The sequence below is a fragment of the Limanda limanda genome, chromosome 1 (genome assembly GCF_963576545.1).
Source record: "Limanda limanda chromosome 1, fLimLim1.1, whole genome shotgun sequence".
Classification (NCBI taxonomy): Eukaryota; Metazoa; Chordata; class Actinopteri; order Pleuronectiformes; family Pleuronectidae; genus Limanda; species Limanda limanda.
The window spans coordinates 21,576,236-21,597,101 of NC_083636.1; the positions used below are offsets into that span (position 1 = coordinate 21,576,236).

General features: G+C 43.8%; 1 protein-coding gene and 1 long non-coding RNA gene across 2 annotated transcripts in view; one reads left to right on the forward strand and one right to left on the reverse strand.

The window, feature by feature from the left end:
- The window catches only part of LOC133011659 (thyrotropin-releasing hormone-degrading ectoenzyme-like), a 120,523-nt gene that overhangs the window by 64,026 nt on the left and 35,631 nt on the right, over positions 1-20,866 (reverse strand). The window lies entirely within an intron of this gene.
- LOC133007610 (uncharacterized) lies at positions 8,955-10,092 on the forward strand. Its single transcript, XR_009680076.1, has 3 exons — positions 8,955-9,540; positions 9,660-9,753; positions 9,845-10,092. It is a non-coding gene; the product is annotated as an uncharacterized LOC133007610 (long non-coding RNA).

Below are 20,866 nucleotides of genomic sequence, written 5' to 3' on the forward strand. Positions count from 1 at the left end.
GAAACTTAAATTTAAATTAATATTTTTTATTAACACTTTGCCTGTCCTTGGTTTTAAATGGACAAAAACTTGATTTTTCTTTGCTTTTGTGGCAACAGTACCCTTATATGCAGCAAAGTTTATTAAAAGACATTTTTGTTAATGAAGTATCAATCTTTATTGTCTTTATTTTCAGTCATCACATGCCTTGAACAACCTCAAGCTAAATTTAAAAGCTGCTTGCTAAATAATAGCAATTGAGAATTTGTGTCATTCATAATCCGATTAGTCGATTAATCGTTTCAATAATCAGTGACTAATCGACTATCAGCATAGTCGTTAGTTGCAGCCCTACTTGTCACACAACACAACTAATTTGAATTAGTGACAGAAACTTGGCCCAACAGACGACACCTTGTTTCCCATCACTCACTTCTAAGACATTACCAAGACCCTACTGGTTTTATAAATGTGGTAAAGACGGTGATTCTGGAGAGAATCTGGATCCACACTCCACCGACTGACCAGTTTAAATGTGTCTGTAACTTCCTCTGTCAGTTACAGACCAGTTTAAAGAACTGGAAACTGCAGGTCTGCCAAAAACAAATGTACATAAACATTTGGTTTGAGCAAGTCTGTCACTTAACTGAAGAATAACAACAGGAACAGTTTCCTGGCCGTGAACATCATTTATCAGTTCTAACAACACACACACACACACACACAAAAACACACACATGCAAATCGAGGTGATGCTGAAGATGTTGAGCTGCCGGTTCCGACACAAACTTTAAATCTGTCTGTGGAAAATCTATATCTGAGTGATGAGTGTGTGTGTGTGTTTGGTGTATGTGTGTGTGTGTGTGTGTGTGGGTGTGTGTGTGTGTGTGTGTGTGTGTGTGTAGAGGAGACTCAGAGGACAGGGACCATCAGATCGCCCGGGGGTCCAGCTGATTGGCCTGCTGCCAGCCCGGGCCAATCAGAGGCCTTGATTTCCCTGCAGCGATAAAAGCTGAAAAACCTTTTACGGCCGAGCAGAGACGACCTTTAAACCAAAGTATCATAATAACACACCTGGAAACTCTGCGTTTAATGTAATAAATGACCTGATCAGGCTCATTAGCCGCCTGGGCTGTTGGAAGTGTTATTTTTAGAAGTCGTTCTGTCGCTGGCGTCGCGTCGGTGACCTTTGTTTACACTGTCCAGAGGATTTCTGAAGAAATATGTCATATGAATTACTTCTGCTGCTCTTTGATCCTCTTCTCGTCATCTTGTTGTGAACTCATCTTCCCATGATGCAACTCTAACTTCCAGAGTGACGAGACACAACAAAAGGACTTTTTAAGTCTTCAGATCGCCGCTGTTCAAACTGTTTACCGCTACAAGGATAATTGAAGGGGTCGGGGGAGCTGCTCGTTATATCGAGATGTGCTTTAAGACGTGGGACAGAATGAAAAGAGGAATAAATTCTTTCTCAAGTGGCATCAATTATTCTTTGAAGGACGTTTGTTTGCCTTCATTGTCAGAAATAGAAGTAGATGCCACGGAGGACAAACACCTCCTGCAGCGAGACGTGTTTTCAGCGATTAAATGATGACAAAGGAAGAAAATAAGATTCCGATGGTGTTTGTGAGACGTGTGATGACAAGTTGGGATGCACCGATCCGATATTTGTATCGCTATCGGTACCGATATTGATGAAATTTCTGGATTGGGTATCGGTGACAATGGGCTGATCCATATCGGCTGATCTATTCAGTGTAATTCTATGCTGTGCGCTGTGAGTAACGTCATACGCAAGCAACACGCCGTGCGGAGCCTACAGTGTTTACAAAATAGAGCGAGCGAAATGTTAGGCTATCTGGAGCTATTACACATTACCTCAGCCAACAACCTCCACGGCTACGTGCAACATCTGTAAAGTGAATGTACCGAGGGGCAGTACTAAAACGTCTAGTTATAATACGACAAACCTCATAAAGCACTTACAAAAATTTCACGTGAGAGTGGTAGCACCGCCGTCTGCTAGCTACAAAGTCAGCTAACCGGGATTAAAGCACGGGCATGGTGAACGGGACCGAGCCACAGACAGAGACAGACGAGGGGCACACGGGTCCGAGCACCGACGAGTAACATTTGGACTCAGACTATTTTTAACGGAGGGAGCGGCTCTCTTGCTGTGCGAGCTAGCTGGCTAGCTAGCAGAGGGAGACGACCCCCAGCGCCGCCTGCTCAGGGTTTTCAGCCACAAGTCGAGGCTGTTGTTTTACCAAGCTAGAGCAGCTATTGTTTTGATGCTTTTGTAATGGATGTTTAATTCCCATTTGCACTAAACTATATAAAGAGCTGATTGCTATTTATTTTGAAAGTCTACCAACCAAGCTAGTAAAGCTATTGTTTTCTCAATTTCAGCTCCTTTATTATTTTATTATTTATTTTGTTGTACATTGTATTTTGAATCTCTAATTGCACTGACTGAACCAGTCACACTATATTTTTATGATTAAGATTGTTTTTCTGGTGCACAATTATTAAATAAATAAGTAATTCAGTACATTTATATTTGTTTATTTGTTTTTAAAAAAATAGGAAAGAAATGTTTAAGTCATGTCTCATGATCCCAGTCTTTTCCCCCCAATGAAACTTCGGGTTTGTTACCATAATTTCGCGCTGTTTTTCTATATCGGTATCGGATCGGTATCGGCCGATACTAAACCTCAGATATCGGTATCGGTATCGGAGGTGAAAAAAGCGGATCGGTGCATCCCTAATGACAAGGAGCCGATAAGAAGATTCTGCCTGAGACGTCTTTTCTTTTAACCTTTCGATAGTTTCTCCAGTCGTTCTCTCTGATCCGTAGAAAACAGAGGCTGATACGTTTTACTGTTAATCACTATTTGTTTGGAGGGTTGTGGCCACATTTGCTCAAAGTTTAAGTTCTGACCCAAGAACTTTCTGACACAGGATCTGAAACAAAGAGAACGAGGTCGTCAGAGAGACGAGAGATTAATGTTCTCTCTGTGAATAACCTGAGAGACGGTTGAGGGTCTCAGGGATTTATATTGATGTCTCACCATTGCGAATAGAAGGAGACAAAGAGGACAGATGTGAAGGAGCTTGAGTTTGTAACTTTTTAAGCGGAATCCAAACAAATTAACAAGACAAGCTTTCAATTTATTCATCTGTGTAAACAGATTTTTCCCCGATTGGCAGCTTATTAAACAGATAATTAAAAGGGCGACTGTCAAACCTGAAACCAACAGGAACATGACGCTGATCTGACACATGTCAAATTTCTGCTTCAGTTCACACGGATCAGATTCTTTCCACTTCGTGTATAAATCACACGAAGTTGAAAGAATTAAACAATCAACCAACCTGTCAATCAGATCAGAAATAATTTAGTATTTTGAGAATCAATTCATCATTTATGCAAAGTATTTAAAAATATCTGCAAATATCTGCAAATATCAAACACATAAATCTATTCAAAGAATTCAATTTGGGCTCTGGAAATAATTCTGTAAAAGTTTAGCTTTGTTTTGATGTTTTCAAACATGATTCACCAGAAACTGTTTATTCGCTAAATCAGATATAAACTATTTTAATAAAAATTTCCAGCTTCTACTAATTTTTTCATGTGCAAATAGAAAATGTGCATAAAAACATGAGGATTTAAACCGACAACCCCTCAACCCAGTGTCTGTGAACGTGTTAATTGTCTTTCCTGTTCTTTTTAATCAAGTTTCACTCTTTAAAAAGTAGTTAAATACTAAGATGTCGGTGGCAGGAGGTGATGTGAGGACACCCACGGAAGCGATTTAAGTATTATCATTAAAAAGTTTATAAAACTGAATTGATATTAATAAACGCTGTCTGGGCCTCAGATACTGAACCAAGGAGCTGGTGCTGCTCATTATCACTGGTGGACGCCTGTCAAACCAGTTACTGCTCCCACTTAACAGCAAAACTCCGACACCAGTATCCCGTCCTGCGTGGTTGCCATGGCCACGGCGAGTGAGGAGTCGGCGGAGGGATGTCAGGTGACGGCGGCGGCAGCTCCTTCTCAGTCGTCGTGTTCACATGAGAAACGGCAGCGAGCGGCGTTTGAACGCTGCGCCGCCTTCACTGCTCAGATCTCTGTCAGAGCGTCGCAGAACAACGAGGACGTTAGAGACGGATGATAACGTCTCTCTCACACTGCAGAGCGAATCTCATTAGCCAGCAGACGGAGTATTTATGTAACGTCTTTATTCTGCCGTTCTCTCCGTTTGCACTCTTATTTCCCCATCTGTTTATCCCTTCGTTCTCTGCGTCTTCCCTTCCCTCCTCCTCTCTTCTCCTTCTGCTTGCTTCTCTTTACATTTTGTCACATGAAATCACTCCTTCGCTGCGCCATCTGTTTCTCCTTACTTCCCCCGTCACGCTCTCTGCTTCACCAACTGCTTGTGTTTCGGCCAAACCAGCGTCAGTCGACCCGGCGTCAGTCGACCCGGTGTCAGTCGACCTGTGTCAGTCGACCCGGCGTCAGTCGACCTGTGTCAGTCGACCTGAACTCTGGGATGACAGAGCTGATGTATCTGTGACCTCCTCATCACCGGCGGCACCAGCCGATGTGCGGCGGCTCTCAGGGCCTCACAGAGATGATATATTTACAGAGCTCTGACTCGGAGCTGTGGAAATGATTATGATTTATGATTTACACTGAAGTTTGCCCTTTAATAGGTGGGAATGAGCTGTGGAGCCTCTCTGATGAGCACTAATAAGATGGAGAGTGCCTCCGGTAATCGCTCTGTAATTACACCAACACTGCTCATGCAAGGGAGCGAGTGCCACAGCCAGTCGGGGTCACTGGTCCTCTGGATGCAGAACAAACGGGTTCACACTGCGACGGAGAATCGGAATGTTGAGGGGAAGCTGCTGCTCGCTGGTTCGTTCTGCAGAGAACTGTTCCCCTGAGGTGACGTCCCAGATTCCTCCTGCAGCAGCATTCAGCCGTTGGAGCCTCGTGGTCATTTTGGGCCATGAAGGTGACTTGACTCCTCATCGACCTCCACCAGCTCCACATTTCTGTCACGTCCTTGCATGACGACCGAGGAGAAAGGCAGCAGATCAAAAGCAGAAATCAGAAACCAGGCCGGGTCTGGTGATGAAGGCTGCAGTGTGATGGCATCGAACACTCGGGTGAACGAACCTGCCGCCGAGCTGAGTCCAGATCAAAAGGAGGAAAACCAAAGTCCATCTGTGAGGTTAAATGTCTCAGCTCCTTCCACTGAGGAGTTGTTTACGCGTAAGGATCCGAGCTGAGCTGTGGGTCAGTTCATTAACTTCCTGAGCCTCAGCCATGAAAAACACGTCTCATATTCATGAGTTCACAGCTCGTAAAAAGGCAGAACCAAGGTTTTTTCTTCAATTAATATAAAGAAATTCAGATTAAAGCACCTTGATGCGTCTGAAACGAGATGATGAGATGCTGCTGGAGCTGTGGCCTTGGTGGAGGAACTAAACATCTGTTCTTCTGACGCAAGTCGGACTCAGTCTTCGATCGACCTTGATGAATTCTACGTTTTAAACATCAAAGTCTTGTGATTTTACCCGTGTCAATCATGGATCAATGGATCAATTCCCCACAGCAGCTTGAGTCTTGGGCTCCAAAATGTTTCTGACGCTTTAGCTCAATTTCTCCTGATTGTGACTTTCTGATTTCTCCTGTCAGACGAGACCCGGGTCACGATTTACTTTTCATTATTTAACTTCCTTGAACATGCTGAGTCGAGGTGTTCGCTCTCCGAACAACTTTTGGGTGAATGTGTTCGATAGACTTCAGTCTTTTCTCTTTAGGATATAACTTGTTTTCTAACCTGCAGATACAAGCTTGTTATGTTTTAAATTCACTGAATATATTTGCATCATGGGAGCTGAGATCCTTTTGTCTGTGTGTTTGTTCGGGAGTCGTGCTGATATATTCTTCTTTCATGTGTTCTATTTGAATTTGACTGTGCTGAACATTAGACGGTTCGTCTCTCGGGGCTCATCCTACTAATAAATACATATTTCACAAACAACATTTAGTTTGTCTTTATCAAGCGGCTCGATTGTGCGACTGAATCCTGAACGTTGAATTTATTTATGCCACAATCATTCATAGTGGTGAAAAGAGGTTTTATAACTCTGTGGATTGAGTTAAAGGGTAAAACTCGTGTTCATATTAGAATTATGATGCGTTTGATTGTTTGTGTTTGGTCTTTATTCTCCTCGGAGGTCCCGTAGCAGATTAGAGGAAACACAGAGGATTCAATTCAAATTAATATGATCAGTCACTTGTTTTGTTCTTTTACAGAGAAATTACTACTGTGGCTTTTATTAGGTACGAAGAAGAAACGAAAATAAATAAGCAAAATAAATAAGAAGCGTCTCCTTTCATCAAAAAGTTAAATAAATCCCGGCGTCTGCAGCGAGCAGCTTCCCCCCCGGCTGAATATTAAGTCACTGTGGCTGAAGAAGAGTTTACATAGTAAACCAGTAAATGTGAAATTGTAAATCCAATCACAAAGGTGAGAGCTTCCCTGTGTCCGGAGCTTGTCACGTCGGACATGACATCATGAAAAAACAGGAAGTGACACTTCGATACTGAGAAGGGAAAATTAGTCAGTATCTTTTCTTTTTTGCAGATTTACCTGCATTTAAAGAATCTGTGTATACCTGCTACTTTTAGAGTGAAGAGGTTTAGGGTCAGATGATTATCACATTTAGACGGACGGATGGACAGATGGACGGTGAAGGACAGAAATGGATAGAATAATAAAATGATGTACGTATCCTTATATTCTAATGAAGTCTATGCAAACAGCCCCTGTAGTAATAACTGATCCACTTCAAACAAAATCACTGCACAGAGACAGAAAGAGCTAATACAGAAGATTAATTAGCCCGGTTCATGGGATTACACACAAACACACACACACACACACACACACACACACACACACACACACACACACACACAAAGGAAAAGTTAATCTAGTAATTAAACCTCTTTTTTCAAATATAATTCGTGTGTGATTTTTCTTTATTAACTCTGTTGTCTTTCCGCTCTCGACTCAGAGAAACGTACGGACTCGTTAATCCTTCAGCTGTGGCTTCGGATCCCGAATCGGGATCTGACCCCACAAGGATTTAAGGAAAAGACGTTTAGGGAGACGACATAAAAAGAGCTTATATAAGGAATGATAATAATATGTGTGTTCCAGCGATGTGGATTTAAGAGATAAGAAATAGGTAAAACTCCAGCTGCTGTTTCCACTGAGTCATTTTGAATTCTCAGCTCTTCTTAATTTGATCTGAACGTCTCCACTGAGCTCGTTAGTTTGTTCTGATATTCTGAGGAGGTGAGTTCTGTGTGTAGGAGTTTACAACGTGGATGTAAACTCAGTAAAAATCCTCAACACCAAATCATCTTGTTCATTTAAATCTTGAATTGTGAATCAAGGACCTTAATTAAGCTGCTGTTTTAACCCTGAGTCCAGTAAACACACAAAAACAGGTCATCACATTAACGCTGTTTTCATTAACTGTGAAAAATCTTCTGATCAAGTATCTGATGCAGAACTTCCATAAATAAAAGCTCCTGTTTCAACTGTGGAGCTTATTAAACAAAACACGACTTTAAAGGATGATTAATTTCAATCCTAGAAAAGGGATTCAGAAGTTCAAAAGGAAATCTGTCACTTTACCCCAAGAACATAAAAGCTGAACGATAAAAAGTTATGGTCACTATTATTCACAAAAAGGTAAAAAAAATCCATGTTAGACAAAAAAACTCACGGCTGTTCTATAATATTAAATCCAGTCCTTACATCAAATATCATAGAGTTTATTATAAAACAATGTTTCATTAACATCACTGCATGAAAAGAAGCGTTTGTGTCAATCTGTGTCGCAGAGAAGTGTTGGCACATCCTTCGGTTAACGACTTTCACACGTATCTGCAGGCAGCAAAGGAAACGCTCAGGGTTCCTGCAGTTGTCAAGCCTGTGAGCTGTTGAGATTTGACCCCCCCTGCTCCAACTCCTAGAGGACGCTTTCACATGCAAATGACAATGCTCTGAGCTTCACAAATGCAAATCAGTTTCCCTGAGAGCAGATAACACCAATATGTAAGAGGCACCAACAAACTATCTGGCTGAGTAAACCAGGCTTAAAATAAATATTAAACCTGAAATTTTAAATTGTTCTTAAGTAAGTAAGTGTGCTATAATGAATTATATTGTATACCACGAACAAAGGTCAATGCAGTCAAAAGAAATGAAACAATGCACTTTATTTCAAATTTTTATTGTCATCCAATCCTAAATCTCAACAACTGTACAGAGTGGCATGATTACAGTCACTTTTTCAATTATGCTGGTTAAATGCACAGAGGAAGTGTAAACCACACCTCTTCCAGCAAATAAATGATGCTGGGTATGATGCTGTGTCCTGTAAGCTCCAAACTTCTACTGGCTTTCCATAAAAATATCTGTCCTCCCAAAATACTGGCATCAAATTCACATGTCAATGGCAAACTAAGCTGTTCCATGAATTATAAATGGTACCTTTTCACCACTACTTTCAAAATTGCTATGAAACATTCATTGATTTAATGATTTATTTTTTCAGTGTAATATTTAATCCCCCATGGACTGCACAGTGACAAAACACAGCAGCCGGCTGTTTGGATACAACATACATCTCCACTCAGTTTGATTATTATTTTAAATATAAAGGAGACACAATATAGAGCTTAAATTCCTTCATAATTTGAACTTCAATTGTCTAATTGTTGTTATTAAACTTTCTCAGTATTCCATTAAAACAGTCAACACTTTTATCCAAAGCGACTTACGATAAGTGCATTCAACTATAAGGTTACGAACACAGAACAGCGTGAATCATGTGTGTAAATGTACTAAACACCGCTGCTCAAGTCACCCGCTCGCGTCATCAGCTGATGGACTCGTCCAATCAGAGCCTCGTAAACGCCGTGCAGCAGCGTCGAGTGTCCCGCAGACAGGAAGCGGGTCGTGTTTAGCTTGTCCCGTACGAGTGACTCTGTCTTCGGGGTAAATAACTTGCTGAAGTCAACACGACGCTTTTCCCTGGAGGAGAAGATGAGTGCGTGTGGAGGCAGAGCCGCGGGCCCGGTGTGGACGAGTCGAGGCGGAGAAGACGGAAGCACAGTCCCTGAGTTACGGTGAGCTAGAGACGCCATGCTAACCACTAAGCTAACCCTACATCTGAAAGCATGTCCGCCACTCTTTGGGATAGCGAGAAAGTTGCTAAAATACGAATACAGCATCGAGTGCTGGAGCAGATCTAGTGCATGTGTAAATATGTATGAATTACTTAGATGTAACAGTTTGTTCTCGTTAAGTTTTTTCATCAACGTGACTTTTTTCTGTATGTTTTCACAGCCTCAGCCCCCCCCCCCTCCACACACACACACACACACACAAACAAAGAGGCGTTAGGCTGAGACGCTGAAAGTCCGGATTTAAAGTGCAGAAAATTAAGCCATTGAATGTAAGTAACTGTTTTTGAATTGTTTTGGTGTTTATTTGCTGTGGATCTTCCAACGGTGATGCAGCGCGGCTATTTCCGTTTATTAATAATAAAGTCATGTTACATGTGTTGTTTTCCAGCTGCCTGTCCATGACGTACAAAGACACACTATGAGCCAGTATGATCCGACCAGACCTTACATCAGCATTGAGGAGTTGTCGGAGAAGAAAGAGGGTAAGGTTATATTCATTAAATAATTTTCCAGTTACATGTAAAGGTGTATGTTGTAATTGAACTGTGCTAATTTTACTGAATGTGTTTACAGCTGATTGAAGCGGGACAGATGACATGGATCCATCCTTCCACAGCCAGGAGTGCACCGACCTGTGTCCCACACTTCATATAAGACTGGAAGCTACACTGATCTCACAGCTACACACCACAGACGTCTACACACTGGAGAAGAGTCCCACAAAGAAGTCATGACCCAGAGGCTGCAGAGAAACATTTCAAGCCTCATCTGAGTTTTTGTACAATATTTTTGCTGTATGTAAATAAAGCTTTCACTCCACATATACCTTGTTCACATTTGTTCCCTGTACAATATGTTCACCTATAACATCAAGCATCACATGAATGTTTAGTTTTAATTAACTGCAGTGCTTTTGGTAAAGGCTTACTTATAAATAATAATAAATATTAATATATACATTTTTATTATAAATATTGTGTGGGAGGGGCTTACCCCACGTGCGGAATGCTGTGACCCCACGTGTGCACTGCAATGACCCATAAGGTGACCAATAGCAACACTTCTACCAACCAATCACGAGTGACATTAGTTTCAAGGGTCTGTGGTTTCCTCCAATGGTGAGTAGAGAGAGGTTTTAGCCAGCGGCTGGACTCCGATTCATATGCTAATTAGATCACACGTCGCGATCGGTCCGCGAGGCTCAGCGAGCCCCCCCGCGGCTCTCTCCTTTGTTCTCCAAATCCCCCTTAAGGTCCGCAAACGCCGATAGACCCACCTTGTCTTCACTGGCGAACGCCGAGGTAACATCATGGAAACAGTTGGTTACAGCAGGGGATTAGGCCTGTCCGTAGAGGTTCACTGTGACAATAATACTGCTTTTCGTCTAGTGCATAGCTTTATATGTATATTCAAAACTCAGTGCAGAACTCCCAATCAAAATGAGCTTGTATATATCAAGTGCTGCCACAACGAAGGCTGAGCTGTAAAGCTGTAAACTCTTCAAAATAAGAATGAACGTGTGTCAGTAGAAGATTCTCACTGTACAACCACTTGTCTTATTTTCTAATCAAGTACCTGAGCTCAGCGTTAAGCCGACACCGGGTTGGACCTCGAGGAGATGTCATCACTGCCGCACAATTATGTGATTTACTGTGATTTAATCATCTTGTCAAGTTAATCCTCCTTTTGTCCAGGAGCCTTCGGGCTAATGATCAGGCTCATTACGAGCACGTCATTGTTCGGAGTCCAGTGTGTGCAAGTAGCTCCGGGCTGAACCACTTCTGTCTCCACGACCATGAATCTGCACACGTTAACTGAGGTTAACCACAGAAACCCTCGAGACGCAGGAAACACCAAAGACTGCTCGTTGCTATTCACAGCAGAGTTATTTCAGGAAATCTTCAGAAACTCCTCTGTTTCCTGAAGGTAGATAAAAAACCTGAGAATCTGTACAAGTGGTTTATTAACAAATGTAGTAAAATCCGTGTGAAACTCAGTGACTGATGAAAGGGAAGAAATGAGAGAATCTGAGACAATCAAGACCATCGAGACCATCGAGACCATCGAGACCATCGAGACCATCGAGGCCATCAAGACTACCAAGACCATTAACACCATCGAGGCCGTCGTAACCATCAAGGCCATCCATACCATGGTGGCCATCGAGACCATCGAGGCCATCGAGACCATCGAGACCATCGGGACCATCGGGACCATCGGGACCATCGGGACCATCGAGACCATCGAGACCATCTAGAGCATCGAGGCCATTGAGACCATCTAGAGCATCGAGGCCATCGAGACCATCGAAACCATCAAGACCATCGAGACCATCGAGACCATAGAGACAATCGAGGCCATCGAGACCATCGATACCATCGAGACCATTGAGAGCATCGAGGCCATTGAGACCATCGAGGCCATTGAGACCATCGATACCATCGAGACCATCTAGAGCATCGAGGCCATCGAGACCATCTAGAGCATCGAGGCCATCGAGACCATCGAAACCATCGAGACCATCGAGACCATCGAGACCATAGAGACAATCGAGGCCATCGAGACCATCGATACCATCGAGACCATTGAGAGCATCAAGGCCATTGAGACCATCGAGGCCATTGAGACCATCGATACCATCGAGACCATCGGGACCATCGGGACCATCGGGACCATCGGGACCATCGGGACCATCGAGACCATCTAGAGCATCGAGGCCATCGAGACCATCGAAACCATCGAGACCAGCGAGACCATAGAGACAATCGAGGCCATCGAGACCATCGATACCATCGAGACCATTGAGACCATCGAGGCCATTGAGACCATCGATACCATCGAGACCATCGATACCATCGAGACCATTGAGAGCATCGAGACCATGGAGGCCATTGAGACCATCGAGGCCATCGAGGTCTGAGGCGCCATAAGCTTGACTCTCTGACAAAGACCACCAGGAGGCCCTAGAGCAGGGGTGCCCACACTTTATAGGCTCGTGAGCTACTCTTGAAATGACCAGCTCAACAAGATCTACCCCCCCCACCCCCCGCGCACGTACCACCTCTTTTTTCGCGCACTGAAAAATTATTTTATATGATATAAATGATTAAATATGCATCCCATAGTTTGTATTCCCCTTCTGTTGTCCTGGAGATTTAATTTTACCAATTTTACCAATCACATTATTAAATGTCCCCCTCTACCCATCCATACAGACGAGCAAACAGCAAACAGCGGAGAAGTTTTTGAAGATGGATGATATTAAATTAATAATTTAAGTGGAGAAGTACAGTAAGCTGTATGATTAAATGCCGTTTTTACTGCAGGCTGATAAAAGTATGTGATATTATTAGCGCGGCGCTTCAGCGTCCGCTGCGAACAGCCAAGCGCCGGCGCTCTAGGGATTAGCGCGGCGCGGCCCTTCGGTGTCGCTTCCGCGTCCGGTTTGAACCCGGCATGACGAGCAGTCCGCCCCGGTTGACGTTCGCAACATCGTTCAGGGCGGGGGGTGTGGCGGCCGCGGCAGCGGCAGGGGCAACCGCGGCGACCGCGACCGCAAAAAAAAAAAAGTGGGTACGTGCGCCGGAGCGTCCACGTGACTGCCTCCAGTTGTGCGATCGACCCACACTGCCTGTAGTCGACCGGTCGATCGCGATCGACGTATTGGGCACCCCTGCCCTAGAGTGTCAAAATGGTTCGTCACTAAGTTCGCTGATCAGTTGTTTGGTTGGTTGGTGCGTCAGTTGGTTAATTGGTCAGTAGGTTGGTTTGTTACAGTTGCAATCAGAAATATTCAACCCCCCAAAGATTTTAATCTTGCTCAAAGAGCAAAATTCTAAATAAAAATTGATAGTGAGTAAAGACACTGTAACTATGCAGAGTTCAGCTCCACTTGGAGGAACCAGTGTGACTGTTTCACAACAGATGCTCTCAGGCGAGTGCACAGTCAGCGGAGCTACAGAAGCTTTCTACACAGACAGAACAATGAACCAGTCCCACGAGGACGAGTCCACATAGATCTGATCAAACACTCGTGGGGGGGGGGGGGTGAGGGGGGGTTTCTCTGAGCAGATAATAAAGCAGAGTAAAAGGAGAGAGAGGGAGGGAGAGAGAGAGAGAGAGAGAGAGAGAGAGAGAGAGAGAGAGAGAGAGAGAGAGAGAGAGAGAGAGAGAGAGAGAGAGAGAGAGAAACACAGTGAAGTCCCAGTTGTCTGAGGCTGGAGGTTCAGGTATCGACGGTAATGTGAACCAACAACTTTCTAATCCCAAACATCCGACCTCTTTCTCGTCGTCTCCCTCGTGTCATTAGGTTCTAACACGTTTAATAATTCTCTCTGGCCTCGCTCCTTCTCTGTTTGCTGAACCAGGACACGTCTCCACGACCTCGTCACCGCCGCCACGGTAAACTACAACGTCTCTGACACGTCCCTCAATTAGCCGTTGACACGTGTCCTAATTTGTCTGTTTCAGCCGCGGAGGACACCGTCCACGAACAGACTCCGAGCCGAGTGTCTGACCGATGAGGGTCGTCAGTCTGCGCTCTGACAGCCAGAGCTGGAGACACAGAGTCAGATGGACCTCATCACATCAGAGTGAACAAGGATCATTTTTAACTGTCACATTTATCTAACCAGTTTGGAATTAAGAGGCCAAACAAGAGGCTTGAGACACGACTGAGCTTTTTACATCCTCGATAAGTTCAACAGTAATAATCCTCTTTAAGTAAGATCCTGGAGAGTTGAGAGGGAATCAAATCCTCTGTTTCTACTTCAGTTATAATCTCATAACCTTTCAGATTTATCTTGATTCCTGGTTCACGTGTGTTGACCGCTCGTCTACACGATATCAGGGAAAGTAAATATGTGTCATGAGAATTTAAAACTGAAGCTGAGTTAATGCACAAAACAGCAAAAAAAAAAGGTTTGACTTTGATTTTTCCATTTCATGATCCTGTGAACTACTAATATAACATAACTATAATCAACAAAGTAGCCTCAGACAGATATGAGTCAGTTTTACAGTTAGTAATCGATGAAATAAAATAAAAGTTCTTGCTGCTCAGGCTGAGAAAGTTCAGATCCTCTGGATTAGGTGGAAACGCAACGTCATCAGAGTTTCAGGAGGTTTTTCTCTTTTGTTCCAGCTTCGATCGAAGCGGCTCAGACGTTCATCAACTGCATCAGCATTTACTTTACTCTGCGCTTACTTCACCCCCCCCCCCCCCTTTATCTAATGATGTCTGCGTGTCAGGGCCAAAAGTATATGGACACCTGGAGATGACAGGGAGTGAATGTTCTGCTCTGACAGCCTCAGTCGGCCTAAGGTGATCTTCACTCCCATATCTTCAGTGGAATGGATGTTTGGTGAATGTAGAACATGCACAGCATCGATGTTCAGCTCCAACCTCCTCACTGCCGGCGAGGAGACGCAGCAAGGAGCCGGAGTGACGGCGATTATAGCTCCACTGACACCAAGCCCACAGGTGGATGTGGATGTGTGGATAAAAAATATATATATATATACGATGAGAAGAGCAGCAAGTGACAGCTGAGCACCGACACCTCACATACACACCGCTATTAAATATACTGTATATATATATATATATATGTTGCAGGGAGAAGCCTCAGTCTCCAGCTGAGCTCTCTCTTGCTTCATTAGCCTGTGAGTGGACGTCGGGGGGTGAAGTTTGGCTCGTGGTCGACTCTCAGGCTCAAACCCAGAGGTGCTGCACAGATCTGAGGTCAGAGCTCAGAATAGAAGTTAGAGGAACGTTTCTGTCTTAAATATAACTTCATACGTTTCTCTTAACCAAGCAGAAGAATTGCCTTCGTGCACGTGTTCACATTCCTGCTCTATACTTACAGAACACAGGTAACTAGTCTTTTTAAAATGTATAATATACAGAAAACAGCCAAAATGGCCACTAAATCCAAAATGGTGGACTCCCTGTTGTGTTTTTCCCCATTGCAGCTCTAGACTTTTTTTTGTCTAGTCATGATACACCTGGGCTACGATTTTTGTAAAGATTGGTGAAAGCTAACTGAGGGGCTTTTCCTTAGATGGCGCTGTTGAGCCATTTTGCCACGCCCATTTCAAATTACTCTGGAATACAATGACTTTTTAGTGTTTTGAACTTTCCTGCAAACTTCGGTAAGAATTTGAGAGTCTAGGCCCTGAAAGAGCCCAAAAGGGAAATACAAATCCTTCGAAATACAATAGGTCCTCCCACCCGAGGTGCTTGGGCCCTAATAATAATAATAATAATAGATAGGATACTCAACATCTGCAGCCCACGTTTCAGCCACTTCCTATAAACTTGACGAGAAAAACTACTGGGATGTCGTTACATTTTGAAGAAGTTTACCTTCAGTCACTGTCGCAGACACACAGAGAGGTGTGTGTGTGTGTGGGTGTGTGTGTGTGTGAGCGTAAGTGCGTACGTGCGTGTGTGTGTGTGTGTGTGTGTGTGTGTGTGTGTGTGTGTGTGTGTGTTTGTGTGTGTGTTTGTGTGTGTGTGTGTGTGTGTGTGTGTGTGTGTGTGTGTGTGTGTGTGTGTGTGTGTGTGTGTGTGGGAGGGGGGGTGACGGGGGGACCGTGCTGCCGTGGAAACAAGCGGCTAGTTTCTCCTCCGTCTGCTGATCGGAGTGAATTTGAATTTCACAGGGAGGAGGATGGAGAGAAGGAGCGAGAGTGGGAGAGACGTTACCATGGTAACAGATGTTGGGTCATCAAGTCAGTTAGAGGCCAGTGAACCTCTATTCTATGTGTGTATGTGTGCTTCTGTGTGTGTGTGTGTGTGTGTGTGTGTGTGTGTGTGTGTGTTCTGTTCTATATACAGACAGAGAGGGGGTGTGTTCCAGAAAATGATAGAGGTGAAACACTGCAGCGAAAGGAAGGTGTGTTTGTGTGTGTGTGTGAGAGTATATGTATGTGTGTGAGTGTGTGTGTGTGTGTGTGTGTGTGTGTGTGTGTTTGTGTGTGTGTGTGTGTGTGTGTGTGCGTGTTGACCTTGGTCCTGATGCCAGGGAGAGTGTGAGTCAACAAGCTGGCAACCAACCAACACACACTCATTGGAAAAGCACACACCTGAACTCTCTCTCTCTCTCTCTCTCTCTCTCTCTCTCTCTCTCTCTCTCTCTCTCTCTCTCTCTCTCTCTCACACACACACACACACACGCACACACACACACACACACACACACACACACACACACACACACACACACACACAACTACAGCCAACCCCCTACCCGACTGACAGGGTCCACTGTGACACACCTTTCGGCCAATCAGCAGGGAGCAGTGTGCTACACATAAGAACACTTTGTTGTCTTCACAGAGCTTTATTCACGCTGTGGTTATTTACTGTGACAATAATAAACTGGTGAGTCAAACAATTCCCATTAAAACGACCCAAACCAGTGATGAGTGGAAAATTCGAAACACCTCAATACATTTATGATGCGAGAAGTGTTTCTCCAAAACAAACACGGTCCGGAAAGTGATTTGTGATGTTTCTTGCACGTTTTGTTTTGACACTTCAGACGCTTCTTTCTAAAGATATTGAGTAGATTTTGTTTTCACTGTCATGTGGTCCATCTTTATTTCCATTGTTGTACCACTGTGAATTTTTTAGACTTTTACTACGAGTTCAATAAATAACATATTGAGGCTCAAACTACAGTCACATGTGAGCTGAGCTAAATAAATAACAGACCTTAAATAACAGACTAGTTAGTCTGAGTTGTTACTCGAGGTTTAAACCAGGTAGAAGGTGCAGAGCCTCACATGGTCAAATCCCACTTCCCTCACAACTCACCCCCGAGCTCTGAAAGTTGCTTATAAACTCGGTGAATCCTCATTAGCGCAGAGACACAAGGATCCTCACCGATCATCGGTCAATACTTCAATCGATCAGCGTCTCCTCAGGTGAACCAGGGTCTGTTTTGACTCTAAAATAGCTGCTTCACCCCCCCTTCTCTGTGTCTTTAAAAGCACCAATTAGAGACATTTAATCACTGCTCAGGCTGTCCGGGCGAGTTACACTCAGCTGCACAGAGAGAAAAGGACAGAGAGAGAGAGAGTTTCACTTGTCCTCTGTCGTCCCTGGAGAAAAACCAAATTCCCTCCAGAAGCATTTCAGACTTTTCTTCTGATAACTTCGGCTAATGTCACTTCTTCTAATGTTTGTCGGTGGTAATTTTCAAAATCATTGTTGCGTTAAGGCTTAAATCGAGACATGTATTACACGTTTTCTGACGTCTCAGGCTAACACACACCACTAATGGCCGACACTCACTTTAATATACAATGGTTTTTCTCTTTTTATTCATTTCACCACTGGATCCTCGCAGAGGGAAACTCAGTCCATCCAGCATCGAGTCGGCCAATCGGCTTAGAGAGGAGATCAATAGGGAGGTGCAGGATGGGGGGGCGGGGCTACTGTCATCCATCACCAGCGTTGTCACGGTGACACCACTGATGATGGATGATTGTTACCGTGAAACATTCTGAAATCAGAAACCGTGAAACATGAATGGATGTTTACGGTTAACCTGAAGCTGAACTTCGAGAAGCGTCCGACAAAGATGAATCGTACAGTTCAACGTCCAGTGGACGACATGACGGCTGCTCAGATCGAAGCCCCAGTGTGTTGATCGCCCCCTGGTGGCTGCCTGCAGCATAGGTCATAAACACTGCCTCATCCATGTTAACAAACAGGACATGGACCAAAAAGAAAAAAAAGTAAAAGTACTCGCTAAATAAATGTTTGCCAAATATTGATGCTAAGACAAGTATTCTCCTGTGATAGAGAACTATCCAACCGTGTTCCCATCACTCGTTTTATAGTGTAAAGTTTAGAGTGTAAAGTGTAACTGGGATAAGTTTACACTTCATCAGGCTCTTTCTCCTCTTTCACTTAGTTTGTATTCCCTTGTTCAGTAACTGGCTCCACACAAGGTCAGGCAGAGGTCACCACAGCTCACTGTCTTTCCTGTGCGTAGGTGCTACATTCTGATCAGCTGTAACCATAGCAACACAAGTAACCACAGGGCCCATATTGATAACAAGTGAGATGTAAACATCCAGGGGAAGAGCGAGACTGACTAAACACACACATTCTGCTGATTCTTAGTGACGCATACGTCACAACAGGAGTTTGGACACATGGTTCGATTCCAGTTTCCAATAGAAGCTCTGGCCCTTTTGTACGACAGCTTCAATATTATAGTGACCATGAACGTCAATATTCCATCTACACGTCTGAACTCCTCCTTGGTGCATCAAGCTAAGAATAAATGTTTCTGTTATTCCTCCAGATCACAAGATTCACAGCTCAGGGATCACAAAGCTATTTTCAAACGTGTGAAAATGAAGAAAAACACAGAGAGTGATTTTCCACATCACAGGACACAGGAAGCGAAACCTTCACTTTTGAGTCAAGCGACAAAATAAACCGCTCGATTATTTTGCGGATGACAAATGTTGCAACTGTGGACTTCTGGTGAGAGAACGATGGTCATGTTTGATTTGAGATGTTTGATTTGAGATGTTTGATAGAGCTGAGTGCAGAGCTCTTGGTTCTTTGTGTGTTTCAAAGACACAGTGACTCTGTCACCGGTCATCGGGGGGGGGGGGCGTCAAAACATCCATAATGTTTTTACCATCCGCAGTAGGCACAGCTCATAAGGTCATATGTAGTTTCCACTGTAACAGTTCCCCTGGTTCCTAAATACCTGAAGTTATGGAATTGTACCTCAAGTTGGATGAAAGAATCTGACAAGAAACATTTCAACGTAGCTTAGCATAACAACAGGAAGTCTTCAAAATAAAATAAAACGAATCACACAATCTTCTGAGTCGTCCTTTGATTCCACATTTTCATATCTTGAATAATTGCCAGTGTTCAAACGGCTGCTGTTGCCTTTTGAAATTCATTTCAATGCATTTTCATTGATCAGAAGTCGTAAACTAAACTGAGGCGTCAGCTCCCGGTGGTTCGTTAACAAGCAGAGGCTGAGTCACTGTAACTGGTGTAACTCTTCCAGACAGTGCAGTGATTAAATGTCTCTAATGGGTGCTTTTAAAGATACATCAAGTGTGTGTGTGTGTGTGTGTGTGTGTGTGTGTGTGTGTGTGTGTGTGTGTGTGTGTGTGTGTGTGTGTGTTGCATAATGGGCTTTGTGCTCATATTGAAGTGACAGGATGTTTTCTCCTCTTAACTGTTGCTAGGGACTCGCTCGCTGTTGGAGCCGTGTTTCTGTCTGTAACAGTGCAAGCTCTCGACCTCACTCTGTAAAGAGCTTTAAGTTAATGTACGCAGTGATTTGACGCTGTGAGAATACTATTGAATTAATTTAACACTGATACATCTTTTGCGTCATTGAACCAGTTCAGTTCCGGATTCTTGAGCTTCCCAGTGAACCAGAACCACTGCAATCAAGGGTTTGTCATTAAAGGAGGGATGTGCACAGTGATGTCAACAGGAGAAGGAACATGGTGGATCGCATTGATTTCCTGTGTTTGTACTGTTGTTACCCCCGACGTGTTGATGCTGTCGTCTTGTCCATTGGTTTGTGTTTGTCATTAGGATACAAAAATACTGTGGAACAGATTTGCCCCGAGCTTGTTCCTTGTTGACAGACGTAATGGGGTTTGATAATTTTTGGTTTGTGCTTAAAGGACAAACTAACAAACGGAGTAATCATTTCCCTGAGAGAAGAACATTGGCTGAATACTGTAGTACAACAGTCCATTGACCCAAACATCACTTATCTCCACAAAGCGACTCACAAATTGTGCAAATATCTGTGAACATTGTTCAAGTTCAAGCTTAAAACCTTCTGAAGCTGCAATCGGTCAACAAGTCGGGACTGAGTGTCCACCACAAACCACGAGGACACAACGTGGAGTCAGTGGACGCTGCTCTGCTGTGGTTCTGGTGAGTTCAACCGGCCCTTGACAAGTATCGACATACCTTCAGCTCGTCAATATTCTTTTCTGTTATCCGTCTTTCTGAGAAGTGATGGATGATGCAGTGCTCTTCTGCCCGTGCTCCCACACAAATGGTCGGGGATCGATCGGCTGACTTGCTGATCAACAGACATCTCGACGTACAGGTCAAAACTGGAATTAATGAGATATTTCATCTGGGTTACGTGTGACCCTGGTTTCAGCAACGTTTCACTTTAAGATACCAATTTGAACATGTATCATGGTCGTACTACGACGTTAAATAAATGTCTGTCAAAGAGGGTTTCTCTCATTTTAGGTCGTTCTTACATTCATCTCCATTTCCACAAAAACAAAACAGCGAATAACATGTTTCACTAACGACCTCGGAGCCGTGGAGGTTTTCTGAGGCTTTGAAACAACGTCCTCGTCCTGAAGCCCCCACAGGTCGTCAGAGAACAGCTATTCAGCTCAGCCCTAAAACATTCAGTGCAGTTCTTTGTTTCCGTCGCAGAGCAGCTCTGAGCTTGTTAACCCTGAACCTGATGTCGTCTCCTCAGCTGAAGAGGCGTTCTCTGCTCCTCTGTGAAATCCATTCACCCCAGTATCTCCCTGGGATCTGAGACACTCGGTCTCATC